The 19,681-nt window shown below is 44.2% G+C and overlaps 1 long non-coding RNA gene across 2 annotated transcripts in view; it reads right to left on the bottom strand.

Moving 5' to 3' along the window:
• Window positions 1-2,821: 2,821 nt before the first annotated feature.
• Window positions 2,822-19,681, bottom strand: part of LOC116583296 — a 68,773-nt gene continuing 51,913 nt past the window's right edge. The window contains exons 1-4 of one of the 2 annotated variants that reach the window (XR_004282671.1): window positions 11,567-11,711; window positions 9,380-9,507; window positions 6,486-6,581; window positions 2,822-4,405 (exon numbers count right to left, since the gene is read on the bottom strand). This is a non-coding gene — a long non-coding RNA (uncharacterized LOC116583296). Of the gene's footprint in view, window positions 4,406-6,485; window positions 6,582-9,379; window positions 9,508-11,566; window positions 11,712-19,681 lie in introns of those variants that run through there. The other variant, XR_004282672.1, reaches the window with a different exon arrangement.

Genomic DNA, 19,681 nt, shown 5'->3' with positions numbered 1-19,681 from the left:
ACACGCAATTGGGGATATCCAGAATCTTCCCACTTTCAGCCTCTCTCTTCTTCGAGAAACTGCTAAGGTGCTGGAGATAAAAGAGAGACTCAGTGACCTGTGGACTGTTGAGGGATGTTCCCATTTCGCTGAGAGCCGGCAGCCACAGCTCCCTCTCATACAACATTGTTTTAAACATCACCGTATGCACAACATACACTTTCACTCTTACACATTTATTCTTTATCAGCCTTAATCTTTTGCATGTTCACTTTACACACTCGTTTTGGTCCCTCAGCACCCTGAAAATGACTCTCAGGCATGCACTCACCTTTAGTCAAACTGAGATACAATTTCTCTAGAAAAAAAAAAGGTAAATAAATATACTTTTTAAAACTATGCATCATGATCCGGCAGAATTTATTCCAGATTGTAAGGGTCTCAACACATGTCTAAGAGGCACTTGATAATGTATAAGGCCCGTTCCTGGTAGGAATTCTTAGTTAAGGGGCACCTGGGTGGCTCAGTGGGTTAAAGCCTCTGCCTACAGCTCAGGTCATGATTCCAGGGTCCTGGGATCGAGCCCCATGTTCAGGCTCTCTGCTCAGCAGGGAGTCTGCTTCCTCCTTTCTCTCTGCCTGCCTCTCTGCCTACTTGTGATCTCTATCTGTCAAATAAATAAATAAAATCTTAAACAAACAAACAAACAAACAAAACAAATAAAAGAGTTCTTAGTTAACTAAGAGTATGAGGGCACTTCCTTAACAAGACAAAGAGTATCTCCCATTAACCAACAGTCACCTTCAGGTTTAATGTTACCAAACAAACAACAGAAGAGCTCATAGCATTTCCAATAAAGTAAAAGAGAAACATAGAATTCCTGATCTCACCGCTGTGGTTCCATTCTTTGTTGTTGTTGTTGTCCCATTGTTGTTTAACACTGCCCCATAGGTTCTAGACACTGTGATAAGATGTTAAATAGCGACAAGAGGAAAAACTTACCAGTGGTCCCAGATGATTTACTTGTTTGCCTGGAGAAACCAAAAGAATCTAATGAAAAACCAATGGGCCAAATAATCAAATTCATTAAGGTGGGCCAGTTATAAAACGAACACACAAAACTCACTTGTATCATCTTTTCTAGAAATTAGAAATCCAGTTAGAAAATATCATGGGAAAGGATCATATTTTTAATAGTAACATGTTTTGTAGACGTTAACGGCCACATGCACGAGGCGCTCCGCTGCACATTCATCTGTGACTCCCTGCAACAGAGACCAGTATTTTATTGAGTATTTACTATGCTCCAAGAGCTGAGCTGAGACCCAACTTTCCCAAGTGTATATTCTAGAGAAAAAAAAAAATCAGCCCTTCCAACTCATGATTTCCCTGCTTAGGATGAGACTGAAGAAGTCTCTTTCTTAAAGTAAATATGTTTCAGCTCCTGAAAGTGGGGGGGGGCAGGGGGAAGCTCACGCAGAGGGAGTGGGGAGGGGCACAGGCTAGTGAAGGCTGTGTGCGTGACTGGTTCCCTTTGCCCATGTCCCCACCCAGCCACTCTCTCTGTTCCCCCTCCCCGGGAGGCTGGGTTTCATGGGTCACATCATGGGCTCCCTTGCTTCTGGCTGAGCACAGCCAATGGGGATCCCCAGCAGGAGATGGGGGCGGGAGGAGAGTGAAGCTGGGGCGCTTGCTTGGTCTTCTGCAGCGCCAAGGTCTTGCTGCCTTCTCTAAACACTTCCCCAGTTGGGCCCACACTCGCTTCTTTTGCCCCCTTCAGGCCTGGCATGCTAACAAGCTCCCCAGGATGGATGGATGGATCGCTGGCCTTGGGTCTCGAACCACCCCTCAGCTGCTTCCCTTGAGCCTTCCTCACACTTTTGTAACAGATCCCTTTACTGAACTTTCCTCACAATGACCCTGACTGGTAAGTGGAGAGGTGAATGGCTCAAGTTTGGGGAGCCAACCCGTGCTATTCGGTCATCAGGACAACCTTTTCAGATGAGAACTGTCAGCCCCACTTGATGTGGGAGAAAAGCGCCGCTGAGAGGGGGAGGGTAGCTAGGCCAGCATCCCCCGCTGTCCAATGGCGGCCCGGCTGCTCCAGCACTTGGCCATGCCTCTCCTGTGAGTCTGAGGCGGTGTCCCCCTTGCTGCTGAGCCTCCACCTCTATGTAGTTCCTCCCAAGGAAAGTACAATCGGAACTCTGGCCCACTGTGATCTAACCCCTCGGGCTGCTTTTCTTCAGGCCAAATGTTCCAGAAGGCCCGTTCTCACATGTCAAAGCTCTTCAACCGGCTCCCTTGTGGTTGGTTTGGGGACTCAGGGAAGAAAGGGAACCTGCTATTGATCTTTAGGCTGCCATGGAATTGCCCCTGCTGTAACTGGCTGGGTCCCACAGCCCCCCAGCAATGGCACACTCCTGAGGTGATTCCAGTGCTTCTGAACCGACCCGAGTCTGCCTAAGATTTTAGCCAACTAATGATGACTCATGCTGTTCTCTGGCCTTTCTCGGGTTTTAAACGTTTCATAAATGACACTACCCTTTATAAAATTGTTTTTCTGAGGGAGGACAAGGATTTTCTCTTTTATTCTATGTTGATAAAGGAGATAATAAATTTTAAATAATTTGTTGAAGCTCATTTAACTTTTTACTGAGGAAAAAAAAAGCTCATTTAACTTTTTACTGAGTGATCTTAATGATTTGTTTAGTGTTTCTTTTTTGCTTTCTTTCTGAGAGGACAACTGTTCTTACACACTCTGATATCTAATTGTTTTTTTTTTTAATAAAAACGATCTTGTCAGCATTTAATAGCAGTGAAATAAATTCAAATCCTCAGATGGTCCTTGGAAGGAAGTCTAGGCTTGTGGGTATGAGCTGGAAGTCTGGCATTAGCAGCCCTGAGACGGACTTCCCAGCTGTGTTATCTTAGGCAAGTGTCCTAACCTTTCTGTGCCACAGGTTCCTCGAGTATAAAATAAGACTAATGGTGGGTACTCATTTCACAGGGTTAATGGGAGAAGTAAATGAGCTGATTCATGTCAAACTTTAAACGTGGTACTTAACACATAGTAAACACTCAATAATTGCCAACTACTATTATTACTATGTGGAAGCTTCTATGACACGCACTGAGGAGGGTCAAAGAGGAAAGAATCTCTGCATGCAAGTGGATTATAATTTTATAGAGAAATATGAGGGGAGACCGAGGCCCCGGAAGAGTGGACAGGGACTGGATGGGTAGGAGGAGACGGGGCAGAAGACAGGAGGCAGGTGGGTGAGCATGTGGGCGTGAAAGAAACAGAAGCCCAAAATGCAAGGAGACCAGGAAGGGAGGCAGAACCCCGGGGCTCCTGCCCCTGCCTTTCTGGTCATTGGGCCATGAGAATGCTGGCTTCAGTTTCTTCATTTAGGAACGGGGGGCACCAGACCAGATCATTGCCAAGATCCTTTCCATACATTCCACTGTGAGATACACGCCTTAGGAGCCAAACTCACAAGGGTTTATTTTCCCTTTCATATCTTCCCTTCTCCTCTCTTTCTTATCCTCTGGCTCTTCTTTCTCTCTGCCTGATCTTCCATATAGCTCAACATATGTCAGGCTGTCAACATACGGCATATTTTGCAAACAGATAAACAGTGGCACATATGCAACCATATATTCCTGGCATGCAGATGCCCCAGCTTGGCTTCGTCAGCCTCAGCAGAAAGCATTTGGTAAGTCTCTCTCAGAAATTCCAGAATGCACGAGCCGCCCATGGAGCCTCTGACAAGCGGTTAAAATAAGTCGTTCCATGTCCTCTCTGGTGCAAAAGCCAGAACACTGGCTCCCTGCCCTTTCGGTTCCAAGGCATTTAATACCAAAGGCTCTGTCCCTTCACTCAACTATCTGGGATGTTCTGACCAGGGGTCAAACTGCCCGTTAAAAGTTCTTTTGTTTTTCCAGTGGGCAGTGACTCATCGTGTCCTCCACACCAGACGAGCGGCCCTTCTCGGACCTGGAAAGGCTATACTCTGAGACCCCTGGGTCTATTTTGTCCACTCGAAAATAAAAATAAGCTTGTGTAGCTGACTCCGTGAAGTCCACCCCTGTCCTCCAACAGGCCCCATTTGTCCTTGCATGCCCAAAGTAGGCCCAAAGCGTTCCTCTACGTGCCCTCCCCTGACATGCCTCAACCAACGGCTGCTGATAAAGGGTGGATAAGTGCCCCGGCTCTCTCACCCTCCGGCGGGATATTTCTGAAGCCGTGGATCCCAGAGTTGTGTCTGAGAAACTGGCCTGAGAGCATATCTTCCCTAGCTTCCTCGCTTTTCCTCTCTCGTGCCCACCACCTGGATTTCTGGGAGTTCCTGCATTAACAAAGTGCTTGCTCTTGAACCCTTGGGTCAGCGTCTTCTTTGGAGAGGACCCCAATTAAGGCAATCTGTAACTCAAGTTTGGAAAAAAGGCGATCAAGGATAACACAGGATCTCCTCAACCTCAGACTTTGCAACTGGGGCCCCCAGGGCGATCTGCAGTTTAAAAAAAATGCTCTGAAATGTCAACAAAAGCAACTGTGGATACCAAGCTTTTGGCAATACTCTGCCCCAATTCTACCTGGTCACTGGGTCTGGTCTGAAGCTGTCCAAACATCGGAGTGGGATTGTCCTTCTCTGGCCACGTGAAAATGGGAGATGGCAGAACAAGGGAGAAAGTTAGATTCTGCCACATTTTCCACTCCCGCGTGGCTTCTTGCCTCCTCCCCCTTGAGATCAAATTTTGTTCCTTGTAAAGATTAAAATGGACCCGAACAATAAGCTAAAGGAAAACAGCAATCAAGGAAGAAAGTGTACGTGACTGGTTGGTTGTTGTAATACTCACTGGAAGCTCAGTGTGTACTGAATCTGAGTTAACATTTAACCACTAAAAACTCAGGAGTCAAAGGTCATTTAACGAAGGTACCTCCAGACAGAAAGTTTAAAAAGTATCACCATACTATTGTCCTTTAACAAGCTACTGCAATGTTTTCAGGGAAATCCCATGGGCAAAATTTGATTTGTTATGAGCTGAATCTGGAGAAGAAGAAATCAAGAGTTTGAGATGCAAGTGAGGCCCATTACATCTCAAACCTTGACCCATTCAGTAAGCTCTAGGTCAATGCTGTCCAACAGAACTTTCTGTGATGATGGAATGTTCTAGAGCTAGACCGTCTAATACAGTAGCCACTACCCGCATATGACTATTGAGTACTCAAAATGTGGATATTGTGTTCAATTTATATTATGGTTATTTAAATAATTCATTTACTGCATTATCATTTATATTGTACAATAGAGTTTTATCTGGTATTAGGATTATAATAATGGCTATTCCAGTTCTAGGTGTTTCCCCCCCATCCCCTTCTCTTTCCTCTCCTCAGTGAAGCCCTGGCCTGAGCTCATTTTTCTGTCTTAGACCCAAGTGCTTCCTTCAGGATTGGTTTTCTGTTCTTGCCCTCCAGATCTGCTCATTGTCCACCACCTCCCAGACTTCGGGGACTATTGGTGGGCGTGCCCTCACGAGGCAAGTGTGACAGAGTTGTCCATCTCCAGTGTAAGCTCCTCTTAGACCTCATTCTACTGACTCAAGCTGGGGGGCAGAGACACCAAGGCAAATAGGGTGACTTGCTTCAAATCTTTTGTCGCCTACATAGAAACTCCTTCCCTTCATATATAGGCTTGCTCTGAATTCGTGGAGAGACCCTGACATATTAGGCCTTGTGGAACAAGAAGGCGGACGCTGGCATGTGTCTCCACGTCCCGCCTTTCAGAGCCCTTCATCACCTTCACACATACACCTGTCACGGCCCTCACCACACCCGGCGGGTACCTCTAGCTCTTTGTTGTAGGACAATCCACAGGCAGACAGAACCTACTTTGTCCATGCAAGGACATCCAGAATTGCCTAGAGATCTATGCTACACTCTCTCGATCCACTGATTATCATGGGGGAGGGCGGTTCTGCAAATACTGCAGCTCCCTTTTCCCCTGATGAAGGCTTACACTGTCCCCAGAGCAGGAGAGCCCAAGCCACTCTCCTGGGGGCTTGGCATGCTACATCTCCCTTCTCGGTTCTTCCCTTTCCTGGTGCATTTCCTTACTGGTTTTTATGAACCCTCATCTCAGAATCTACTACCAGGAATACACCAAACCCTAAAATTCACTGAAGTTTTTTGTTTTGCTTTGCAGGCGATCTTGTTCAAAAAAAAAAAAAAAAAAAGCTTTTTTTTGGGGGGGGATGGGTGAAACAGGTGACAGATATGAAGGAGCGCACTTGTGATGAGCACCGGGTGACGATGGAAGTGCTCGATCGCTACGTTGCACACCTGAACCTAATATTACGCTCTATGTTAACCAACTGGAATTAAAATGAAAACTAAAAAAAAAAAAAAAAAAGCTTGTTTTTAGCGGGGCCAAGAGGTAGCAATGTTTTTCAGCTGAACCTTTAAAAAGTATTTGGAGCCTAGGAGAACAGATCGGTGTTACCTTAAAGTCTTGACAACGTTATCTGCCCAACAGATACGTTTGTAAAGGTCCTCAATCCAAACATTTCAATCAGTAGCTCAGTGTCAGACCCTCAGACTAGGAAAGAGAAGGACACTTTTAGATTCGACAGATATTTGTGGCGGGTACCCCAAGCCCCTCTCAAGGTTACACGGTTCCAGAGAAGGACTCCGTTAACCACGCTGCTACTTTTTACCAACATACTCAGCAACACAGACTTACTTAGTAAAGATGAAATTGGGCTCTTCAAAATCTTTTCTAAAAAATTCACCAAAGGGCTATTTCATGACCTAGTTTCTTTATTAAGTAATAATGTAAGGAACGTCTTGTTTTCAGTCCCCAGCAGCTGCCAAAACCTGAATGTATCAAATCCAACAGATCACAGCCATCCCGGAGTTCTATTAATAGCAAGATAATTTTCAAATCCACTGTACCGAGTAGCATTTTGTTTTTTGGTTAGGCATATAATACATTCCATATCACGTCTGGTGCGTTGTGTCTTGAGGTCGCGTTTTTAAAAATAAATCAGGCTTGTTTTAAATTAGGCAAACAATACATCCATCACTGTTTGGTATTTTGGCTTGGGCCCTTGTGGTGCCATGGCTAATATCTAGGTTTGTGGAGCCTAAATTAAAACACACTTGTCTCTTTTATGTTCTTGTCCTGTGTTTCTTGGTGTTTATTGGGAGCCACAGAAGTGTAAGAAAATAGCTCTCTGGCAAGGAAGCAGTTGCAATGATCCCATGAAGAATATTTTCTAGATGGGCTCTGGTCTGTCGGTGGGGTGGGGCATCTCAAATGAGGAGGAAGAACCGTATAACATTTTGCCCTGGTTCAAACCATTTATCAAATCAACCTCTCTTTCTATCTCACTTTGTGTGTGTGTGGCTTAAAAATCTTTTCCTACCACAGGGTCATAAAGCTACTGTCCGTGGTGGTTAATTTTCTTTGTCAGCCCAGCTAAGCTATTGTGGTCAGCTGTTGGACCAAACACCAGTCTAGATGTTGCTGTGAAGGTACGTTAGACGTGTGATTCGCATTTACAGCAGCAGACTTAGACAAAGCAGATCACCGTCCCGAGTGTATGTGGGCCCCACCCAATCAGTTGAAGGCCTTGAGAGAAAAGTCTGAGGTCCCCAGAAGAGGAAGGAATTCTGTTTCCAGACTTCCTTCAGACTCAAGACATTAACTTCTTGCTGCAATTTCTAGCCTGTGAGCCCGCCCTGCCGATTTAGAACTTTCTATTGCCTGCAATCAGATGAGGAAATTCCTTAAAATCTTTCCCTCTCTCTCCCTCTCTCCCTCCCCCTCTCCATATGTATATTCTTACTGGTTCTGCTTCTTTAGAAAACTCTAATACAGATTTCAGATATTCTCCTACATGGTCTTCTGTAAGTTAAGATTGGGATTTCACAACTAACTTTTTAACCCATCTGGAATTGATCTCGTAGATAGATTCTTAATTTAGTATTTCTTCAATTTCACATGCCTTGAGAAGAAGAGCTAAATGTGTCCATTTACCAGTCCTCTCGGACTGTAAGTTTGTGTATCTCTTTAAAAGCATAAACATCTATCTCTCACTGTAGATATCCTGATTCAACAGGTCTGAGTTGGGGCCTAAGCACATATATGTTACTAGCACAGGCAATTCTGAAGTTCTATATAGAAGAAAATGAACATAAATATTTTTATATCCTTCTGATAGGGAACATCTGAGAATGCTATTAGAGACAAAACCCATTAAGAAAGCAGCTTGAGATATTTGACCATATCAAAGATTTTTAAACTGTGTAAAATTATCAGTTCTAAGACGAATAAGTTCTAAGGTTCTAATGTATAACATCATGACTATAGTTGATAATACTGCATTATATAATTAAAATTTGCTGAGAGTAGAACTTCAGTGTTCTTGTCAAAAAAAAAAAACAAAAAGTAAATATGTGGGGGTGATGAGTGTGTTAATTTACTCGATGGGGGTGAATCTTTCCACAGTGTACATCATACCAAATCATCATGGTGTGCACTTTAGATATATGACAATTTTATTTGTCAATTAGACCTCAAACTGAAAAAAACAATTCACACAGAAAAGTGCGTCTGTAAAATTTTCAAACACTTATACAGTAAGCGATGCCATAAGGAAAGTTCGAAGTAGAAGGACAAAGTAGGGAAAATGTACAAGATGTATTAAAACAGTGACTATCCGTATGTAAAGAGCTCTTATGAGTAAATACTGCAGGAGCAAGAGAAGAGGGTCAGAATGATTAAGAACATCCGTCAGAGGATCTAACTGTCTGGATTTGATGGTTGGCCCCAACACTTACAAACACTATCCTGGTGGGCACTTACTGAATCTCTGGGATTCTATTTTCATGTTTCTAAAATGGGAATCGGAATAACTCTACATGGTCACGGTGAATATTAAAATAGGTAAGGCCTATTAAGAGCTTAGCGTAGTGACACACTGTAAGGCATCAATAAATACTAGCTTTTTAATGAAAAAAAAAAAAAAAAAACCAATGCCCCCTACCCTCAAAATGGGCAGAGGCCATAAACAAGCAAGTCATCAAAAGCAACAATAACAACACAACAGAAGTGGTGATGAAACCTTAAAAAAATGCCCTCACTTATGGTTAGAAAGATACAAAATAAAAGATAATATTTTTGTTGTTATCATGGATCCAACTGGCAAAGATTTAAAAAATAGACACCCGCTCCTGTTGGGGAGGGTGATGGAAAACAGATCGCATACATTCCTCCAAGGCTGAGATCCCTTGTCATGGAAATAAGATATCCCACCACAACCACCACTTTTGAGAACCACTCAGCTGCCGGCCCTCTCTCCTGCCACCTGAGTCCAGCAATGTAAGAGTTACCTTGAGGACTGTGCTCTATGCAGAGGTCAATATCCATTCTGTTGCGGAGTATTTTGAATATCATCTCTGGATAGTATCTTTCCGTATTCTTGCAATATGTCAGAGGTTGAAACATGTTCACCAAGGAACTAATTAGAAAAATGAATAGAAGTCCACATATTGAGAAGTTCATTGCAAAATTGGAAACACCCTGTAAGTCCTACAAGATACTTTGTTTAAATTTGTCATGGTAAATCCATACAATGTATTATTATGCCCATCTTAAAATGAGGACATTAAAATGTCCCAGGATGTAATTAATGGGGAAAAAACACAAGGTACAAACATCATGTTTAATATCATCACTTAAAAAAATATACAGAAATCATTAAAAAAATACCACTTTTGTTTGGGTGTATATTTTTTCATGTAAAAATATATGTGTGTATGTATACATATATACACACATATGTATTTACATATATATAATTTTTAAAAAGATTTATTTGAGAGAGAGACTGAGAGAGAGAGCGCAGGGGGGAGGCTGAGAGAGGGGAAGAGAGAGAGAATCCCAAGCAGACGCCCTGCTGAGCAAGGATCCCATGCGGGTCTCGATCCCACAACTCTGAGCTCATGACCTGAGCCAAAATCGAAAGTTGGACGCTCAACTGACTGAGTCACCCAGGCGCCCCTCTCTGTACATAATTTTTAACAGTATTTATCTGTGCTGAACTCCAAAATCTCAGCACAAATTATTCCCATCTCTATTTCTGCACCTTTGCATTATGGCTTTGGCTCGCCTCAGATTAAAAGGTGTAATCTGTCTCTCGACCACTTAAATCTGCGCTTAGCCATGTAACTGGTTTGGCCAATGGGACATGTGCATATGTGGTACCTGCAGAGGCACAAAAATGTTTGGGTTTCGGGGCTTTGCCTCCTGTTGCTGCACTTGGAAAACTGAGACCACCATGTGAAGAAGGGAAGAGCCTGTTCTCCAGCAAGGGAACAGCCTGCTAGAAAGGTCACGTGGGGGAAAACTGAGGTGTCCTAGTCAACATCCTGTCAACTATTAACTGTGATAAGGTCTTGCTCAGCCACCCAGTCCAGCCAAGCATCCAGAAGACTGCAGAGATCCATGGAAGCCAAGCTAGAATGATGAAGTCATGATCACTGCTTCCAGCCACTAAGTTCTGGATTGTTCATTATGTTACTTCAGGCCAGTCAAATTTGGATACTTAAAATTTGAAGGCAATTTTGTATAACTCTGCATTTTCTAAACATTCACAAAGAACATGCATTACTTTTTTAATTCAAATTCAATTAGTCAACATATAGTACATCATTAGTTTCAGATGAACACATATTACTTTTTATTAAATCAGAAAAAAATGCTTTTTCTATTAAAAAATTTTTAAATTACTTAAAACATTTTTAATTAAAAAAACTGAAAACCTCTACCGGATTCAAGCTGTTTGGCAGAATAACAATATCAATAACTAACAACTAAATAGCACTTACTATGTACCAGACACTGTGTTTTTACATATATTATCTTAATCTCCATAATAATTCAATTGCAAAGAACACTATCATCATTCTCTTTTTCCATTTGAGGAAGTGAAGGCCGAGAAAGGTTTAATGACTTATCCAAGGTCACACAGCTACTAAGATGGCAGCTCTGAGCTTGATCCCAAGCAGTCTGTTTCCTGAGTCTAGGCCCTTAACTGACCTCAGACAGAGACAAAACCATACGTAAATGTAAAAGGTCATTTCTAAAGGATTTGGTATCTGAAAGTTACAGCTGTGAGATATCCAGGATCTCTCTGGTCTCTCTTGGGTTCCCTAAATTCATATGACTTCGTCAAGTAAATCACTTTCAGGGTGGACATAGCGGAGATGGGCTAGGACTCAAATCGTTCCATTTTGCTGCTTGTTATCAACTCTTACAGAGATCCGTTGAGAGAGGTGGAGGGTGTTAAACTCTTAACTAAAAGCAGGTTTGTCAATTGACAAAGTTCTTTTAATTTATGCTTTCCCTCTCCACCAAGGCTGCCAACTAGAGAGAGCTATTTATAAGCTTGTTTATCCCACGTTCTATTGTGCAAGAGGCATTTTTATGCCACACTTCCAGCACAGCTCTGCCCACACTACAAACAGTGAGCACTCAACAAAAGTATAGATGACGATGATGGTGGTGCCCAGACATACCCAGCAAGTTCGCCTCAAGGTGTGGCAGGGCTGAGTACTTAAAAGTGGAACTTTAGAATCAGACCTGGATTCAAATCCTGATGCCATCATGCACAAGTCATCGGTCCTTGGGCTGGTTAGTTAATTTCTCGGTGGCTCTGGCTTTTTTCCGCCATCAAACAGAGATGGGGGTGGCTGTAAGGATTAAATGATACGATTCTTGTTCAGAATTTGGCAACGGGTGCTACTCTATCAGCATCACTATCTTCTCAACTTCAAAAGTTTAGACAAAACTATGACTTGATCGAATTCTATACTGTCTACAGACTTCAGTGTCATCCAAAGCAAAAAGTAGCACATCTTAACTATGGGTAACCAAACTGAAAGTCTAAAATTCTTAGTGACAGTCTTTTCTTGTGGTCTTGATAGTACAAAATCAGCACAAGATGGCGGCCTTAAGTGGTCAAACGGAATAAAGATTGGTATTCCCATCTGGAGTCACATGATGATCCTTGCTATCTGCTGAGACAGATTGCCCCCAAATACTGATAGGACTTGAAGATGGGAGACCCCTTCCTACTCAGCATGGCCATAGCCGAAGACTATCAATGCCTGAAAACAACAGAAAGCAGACTTGGGACTGTTCTGCCTTTTCATGACTGCCTCCCACAGCCATTGTTACCCAACAGGACAGGCTTTTGCTCTTCCGACAGACAAAGTTCATATGTCCAGTCTTAGATAATAATTCCAAGTCTGCAACAGTTAAGTTGTAAACATGACAGAGTCATGTTGAAAAAAACCAAGGAACAGATTTTCTTAAATTAAAAACAAATGGAATTAAAGGAAAAGTCATCATTTTTGTGTTTCTGTAACAAACACAATCTAATGATAATCCATATCTGCTATAATTCCTGGGGTTTTTTTAGATTATAATTAAATTTCTCCTTGAATAATCATCTTGCACACTTTCCCTAGGGGGAACTATTTACATTTCATCATATCTTTGAAAATGTAATAGATCTCTATTTTAATCAGCCTTTCGTATTTGGATCATTCCTTGAAAAGACAGATGAACAGGTTTGTTTTTAAAAATACAATTCAGCAGTGAATTTGATGGTACCAGAGATGCCATAAGTCAGCGAAGTTTTAGAGACAGTTTTGATCATGAATGGCTATGACGCCAGAAATACCTTTGGCAGATTGATTTAGTAATGGCTGCTGATTTGTTCCATCTCCCTATATCCATACCCTTGTGTAGGCTCCTTCTACAGGCTCCAGACTCCAGATTTGGCCATGTGATCTGTTTGACCAATAAGGTATTAACAAATGTGATACTAGCAAAGATCTGAAAAGCACTTGCCCATTGGGGCTATCCCTCTCTTGCCATTCCTGTTTTTGTTTTTTGTTTTGTTTTGTTTTTTAAAGATTTATTTATTCATTTGAGAGAGAGAGAGAGCGCGCGCGCATGGAGGGAAGGGGCAGAGGGAGAGGGAAAATCTCAAGAAGACTATTGAAAGGGGAGCTGGGTGGGGATGCTCAATCCCAGGACCCTGAGATCATGACCCGAGCTGAAATCAAGAGTCCGATGCTTAAGCAACTGAGCCATCCAAGCGCCCCTCTTGCTATCCTTAGGACTCTTATTAGAGCTGCCATGTGAACAAGCCCATCCAGGGCTGCATGATGGATGATGAGAGAAATCCATGTCTGGAATTAAAATGGCGGCCTCCAGTATCCTAGCTAACTGCCAGCCAGTGTCTTGGCTGGCCCAGCGGTGGCCTGTGGACACATAGATGACACTCAGTTAAGACCAGCAGAAGACTCTTCCATCTGAGCCCACCCCAAATTTCCAGAGCATAGAATTATGGTTGTCGGTTTAGGCCACTTCTGGGGGCGGTCATGCAATGAAAGCTAACTGACCTCATGCCCTGGTGAGTGCAGAGTTAGCGCACCAGCACTAGGACGGCTGTGGGATCCCATCAGAATGATTTTGCTTAGAAATTGACAGAAGCATAAAACAAGAAGGAAGCACATATAGGTTGCTCCATCCATCCACGAACAAGGATCAATGTAATGACTAAGAAAACTGGAGCAAGCGTGGCAGAAGGTATGGGTATGGGTGTGGGCTGACCCCTCACTATTCATTATTTGGGGTCAATCGAGTAAATGCCAGAAATTATGAACATTTTAAGAACAGTGAGGGCCTCCAGTGCAGCACAACTTAAAACTTACTTTGCTTGCTGCTTTGCATTTTAGGCTTTGTATAAAGCTCTTGAGGCCCTGGGTTGGACCAGATCAACAGGCTCATAAAACCGGGTCTTGCTGTGTGGTTTTTTTCCATCCCTTCCCCTAACTATATGCTCTGTAAAATGTCCCTCAGGAAAAGGGCTCCATGGTCACATAAATCAGGGCATACACTTGCTTCCTCTTGGAATGTCACAAGGTACCTTGGCATATTAAAGACCTATTCATCCTTATTTATGCTTGTGCTGCATTGTATTTGACCATGGAATCCTTTCTGTGAGGAACTAAAATCTCATTAACCAATGTTTCTTAGAGCATACTTGGAGAAAGGGTTTTCTTAAACTTTCTTAAAATGAAATACAACACACAAATGGAAAGGTACATGAAGTACAAACATGTGGCATGATGAATTATTGTAGACCAAACACTCCTGTAACTACCAGCCAGGTCAAAAAATAGAACATTGTCAACCTCTCCCCTAGACTCCTCCTGGCCCATTACAAATTCCTCCCTTCATTTCCCTGACTTTATGGGAATGACTTCCTTGCAGTGTTTTATTGCTTTGCCACCTACATATGCATACCTAAATTATACACTTGTTTCGTCTGTTTGTGAAAGCTACATAAATGGAATTATACAGTATGTATTGGAGGGGCTTAGGGTAGAACTATCTTGAACTTCAACAGATAATGCCAAACTCTTTTCCAAATCGAGGGCACCACCTGACACTGGTCCCAACAGTGTATGACAGTTCCAGTTGCTCTAACATCCTAGGTCATATTTGATACTGTCAGATGTTTTCATTTTTTGCCCATCTATTCAATGTATAGCAGCGATTTTGATTTGCATTTCTCTGATTAGTGCTGAGGTTGAGCACATTTTACGATGTTTATTGGTCGCTTGGATATCCTCTTTTGAGCAGCTCATGTTCAAGCTTTCTGCTCATTTCTCGACTGAGTTTCTATTTCTTTCTCAATTTGTAGGAGTTTCTTAGTCTATTCTGGATAAAAGTCCTTTGTGGGGTATAGGAGTTGCTAATATCTTCTCTTGCTCTATGGCCTGCTTTTTCTCTTTCTTAAGGGGTCTTTCGTTGAACAAAACTTCTTCATGTAAATGTCATCAAGTGTCTCACTTGTTTTCCCTTCGTGCGGAGGGCGCGGCGTGTCTCCTTTCGTCACACCTGTCTCGGTGTCCAGCAGAGTTCTGAGGAGCTGGACTTTGAATGGTCAAGTCTTTCCTTTAGTACCGCTGAAGGCCCCAAACTGCAGGCCCACAGAGAAAAGGGGAGTGGGTGGGAAGGGGAAGGGCAGAAGGCCAGGGGGAGGAGCACTAGGGACTGGCAGGAAGACAACAGGGGCCCTGCCAGTATCGAGAGGCTAGGACTGAAAATGGATTAAAGGTCACATTCACCACCCAGCTCCTCACGCATGTGAAGGAAGTTGGCAGCATCATCAGAAAGAAAGGAGACTCGATCAAGATTTGTGGGGACCGTGGTGCACATATCAACATCTGAGAAGAGAACTGGCCTGAGAACTACAACTTTGGCTGGAGCCACTAATGCTACCTTTAAGTCCTTAGCTACGATGACTGACAAACTGGAAGGGACAACAGCACAATAGCACAGCTGGCAGGAGACGTCGGTCACCCTGAGCCTGATGAACCCCATATCGGGGCGGCTCTCTCACTGGGAAAGGGAGCTTCAAGATCAAGGAAATACTACGAGAGAGCGCAGGGGCCCGGTCCGGGTGACCGGAAGTACACTTCCGTCCCAGCTGAGCAGGGCACAACACCCGCCCGAGCTTGGCAATCCATCACTGAGGGTGTCAGACGGACCAGTCTGGTCACGTTGGAGTCACCCCAACCCGGGAGGTCAGCCAGGTCTCTGGTCATCCTTGCAGGCGGTCAGGAGAGCAAGACACTGGCAGCCATCGTGGGAGCTTTTCTCACACGTGCCCATCCTCTGCCTCCACCCCAGGCCGCAGGGACTCCGTCCAGAGCCTTACACCACTCAGGGACAGCGTGGCCTTCCACGGCCACATGGACCAGGCTGCCCCCATTGGCAAACTTCCAGTCCCTCTTTCCTCTAACGTTTGGCCACCCTGGATTCGGTGACATTGAATCCACCCTCTAGAGGAGAAAGGCTATGGGGCAGGTTTGGACGCAGCTACTGGGAATGCCAATTAAATTTTAAATTCCAAGCATTTTAATTGGCTGCCTGATGGGGTGTCAGAGTGCCCCCCAATCACCAAGATGCACCAGGTGTCCTGGGTAGAGATCAAAATCGCAAGCCCCATGAAAGTACCTGGCAGCGGACAAGCTACCCCCACCTCGGCCCCGGCCCGGGCCTGCCGCCAGCACTAGCCCAGCCCAGTACCTAGGTGCCAGGTTCCCCTCAGAGACGGGCAGCACGGGGAGTGGCGGAAACCATGCAGATTCATCGCTACGCTTTTTCGGCTCTTCACCCCTCTTGATCCGTCTGGGTAGTTTCTGAACACTCAGCAATTTCAGTTTTTAAATAGTCTGTAAATGTTCAGTTTCTTAACACTTTACCATAAACTTGTGATTTTTAAATTATTTTAATGCCTTTCTCCATTCAGCTGTTAGAGCTCAGTTCCATATTTAGTTTTATATGCTTCTCTGTGTTTTGTTTTATTTTGGGTTTTTTTGCTCATGATTTTTTTTTTGTTTGCCGTCGTAGAATACAAGAGTAGAATGTTAATACAATTCAGCTTAATCTCTAGCGTCAGAATTTTTAAAAAAATAGTTAAAAAAGTGGACTGAAAAAAATTTTAGCCAGATAAGGGTTTCCTCATGGTTATCTTTACCATTGTTTGGTAGTCACAGAAAGCTCTCCGATCTTGATGTATTCTTGCTCTGGGTCTCTGTTTTATTCTCCTGGGAGAAAAGCTACAAGGACAGGAACATGGAGTGGTGCTGCAAGAGGCTGAGAACGACCTACTGGAGGGGAAAGAACTGGCATGTACTGGTTGGCTACCACATGCCAGGCTCTGGGCTGCGCTGTTGACCTACACAGTTATGTCATAGTTAACCTACTTAGTTAATGCTCTTAATAATTCTGGAGGGCGATACCATTATCCCTCTTTAAAAGCGGGGAAACTGAGGTTCACTGAGGCAATAACTTGAGCAAGGTCACACAGGTCAGTCAGCCAGTCCATGGCAAACACAGGATCTGAACTTGGGGCTTTCCCGCTGCAAAATGCCGCCATGCCGCAAGAGCAGGGGACTTAGCAAAGTTGCTCTGTGAAAGGGAATTTTTTAAAAAAATTTATTTATTTATCTGACAGAGATCACAAGTAGGCAGAGAGGCAGAGTAGAAGAGGAGGCAGGCTCCGCGCTGAGCAGAGAGCCCGATGCGGGGCTTAATCCCAGGACACTAGGATCATGACCTGAGCTGAAGGCAGAGGCCCAACCCACTGAACCACCCGGGCGTCCCTGTGAAAGGGAATTTGAAGTGTTGCCTTTGCTTCGTGATAATTGGTAGGGGGAGAAAAATCTTTACATTCACTTCCTGTCTTGCTGTGGGTTACCCTAGAAGCAGAACCTAAGAGCATGATTTTTGAGAATTCTTCATTTCTTGGGGGGGGGTGATTTGAGGAAACAGCAGTGGGGGAAGTGGGGCCGGAAGGGAAGGGAGCCAGTAAAGGGCATGTTATGGACCCCTGGGGGTCACCAGCGCTCAGCCTTGCTGGGGAACTCCCAGAGCCCGTTGTTGCCACAGACCGGGGAGAGTCAGCCCACCCCAGAGTTGCTGCCGTGGAGGGGAGAGGCCGCTGGGCATTCATCTCCCCACTGGCCTCCGTCTAGATGCGGACAGCTGTGGAGGGATCAGCCCTCCAGCACCCGGGGCTTGCCCTGAGGGCGGGCCCAGGCGCTCGTGGGGCTCCAGAAATTCCCCCGGCTGCTGGCGGAGCTTTGCAGGTGTTTGCAGTAAAGAGACTTTGGCACAGAGGTGGATACCAAGGGGATGTGGCAGAAAACCGATACTGTCTGCTACACCCTCTGCTAATAAAAGCCAACGAAAAATAGAAATCAACATGAGCTCCGGTAAAGGCGAGAAGGCTATAGAAGAGCTTAAAATCCCTCCAAAGGGCTCTGCAATGTAATATTCCTGAGATGTTCACCCTTGCACCTCCAAATCTAATTTGCCACACTAAGGAAGGGGCACCCCCCACACTACGATTTAATAATTTAGCTATTATTTGAGAGCGATCTTATTAACAGTCCATTCATTTTCTCCCCGGCAGCTCAGTCATTGAAATTCACCCACTGTGTCTTGTGACTATTAGTGATACTGCGGGTAGTATTATTTATGAGTGTGTACAAAAAAAGATTTGACAAAGATTTCACGTGCAACCTGATACGAAAGACAAGATTTCCAAATCTGCGGAAGGGGGCGGAGGAGGGTGCGGGGGGAATGGGCTGGGCTGGGTTTAGTCTAGGGCGTCTTATAGCTGGAACCCGTGCCCCCCCTTCCCAGTCACCATCTGGGGGGAGGGGTGGATAGTGGTGGTGGTATTTAGAGATTTTAAATACCCGCTAAATAAAGGGGCTTTTTAATGCAAATTAACCCACTTAATCCCTTTCAGAGACTAGCACTTTCACAACAGCTTTTAAAAATAGAAGAAAAATGTTCTAACGGGGAGGAGGAGGGAACGTTCAAGGAAGCAACAACTAGAGTTAGCTCCCCGTGGAGAAGCTGTGATGCTGGCCGGATTCGGAAAGCAAACATTCAAAAGGAAAACGACAAAATTGAGATAATTTTCAGTTTCAGGCCCTCGTTGCATGTACAATGAGTGCTCTGCCTTGTACAAAGGTGGTGCAATTTAATTCATCTACTCTGGTACAAGTAGTTTTACACGCAGGAAGAAAAGTGCAAACAGGCTAAGTTGTTACCGAAACAGTCGCTCCGGGGGAGGGAGGGTGCTGATCGTTGGGAACGCGGTGTGTTGGGGGAGGGCGGCCACGGGCTGTCTGGGAAATCTCTGTACCTTGGTGCTCAATTTTGCTGTGAACCTCAAAGTGTTCTAAAAATTGAGTCTCAAATTAAAAAGATATCTATTTAATAATGTTAACTCTTTAAACCTTTGCACAAAAATCGTGAGGAGATAGGACAAATAGAGTATCTTCATATTAACAGACAAGAAAAGCTTCGAGTAGTTCAAGTTCAACTCACAAGTGGAAGAGCCTTCTGGTTTTAGGTTCAGTGTGTCCTTTGTGGTACGAAGTTTTAGGGAAGCTGATGAAGAAAGCAAAGAGAAATTTTCCTGTTTTGCATGTAGGAGTGGACCCTACTTAATTCTGGCCAACAAAGTGTGTCCCAGTAGGAGGGTGAGTATGTGTGTGTGTGTAGGGGAGTCAGCGATATGGACATCACTCTCCATAACTCTCCACCCAGAAATCTTACCTGTTGAGGTGGTTGTACCTTGAGAGAGCCTCATTACATTCTACCCCAACCCCCCCCCACACCTGCCCCACCAGTTGCCCAAGGGCAGAATGGTCTACAAGTATGCCCGGCCTTTCCCTCCCTCTGAAAAAAAATCCTTTCTCTCCTCTACCCCTGCCTACCTCATCTTCCTCTTCAGGGCTTCTTTTTAAAGATTACTTCCCCCAGAGATGCCTTGTCCGGCCCTCAGTATAAATCAGGTTTCTCCCATTATTCTTTCCCCTGTGTCTTGTTTTTTCTTCAGAGAGCTTATCAGAACGTGTGATTGTTTAGACATTGGCCAATCTGTTTTCTCGCTGGAGCTCCCCTCTGTAGACTATAAGGGTCATGAGAACTGAAACATCATTCGCCATCAATAACCCAGCTTTCAGCACAGGTCCTGACATGGAGGTCAGATTAAATGGGTGTCAAATAATGCATGCATGAATAAG

The sequence above is a fragment of the Mustela erminea genome, chromosome X, assembly GCF_009829155.1.
Source record: "Mustela erminea isolate mMusErm1 chromosome X, mMusErm1.Pri, whole genome shotgun sequence".
NCBI classification, from domain to species: domain Eukaryota; kingdom Metazoa; phylum Chordata; class Mammalia; order Carnivora; family Mustelidae; genus Mustela; species Mustela erminea.
This window is presented reverse-complemented; position numbering and strand designations above follow the sequence as displayed.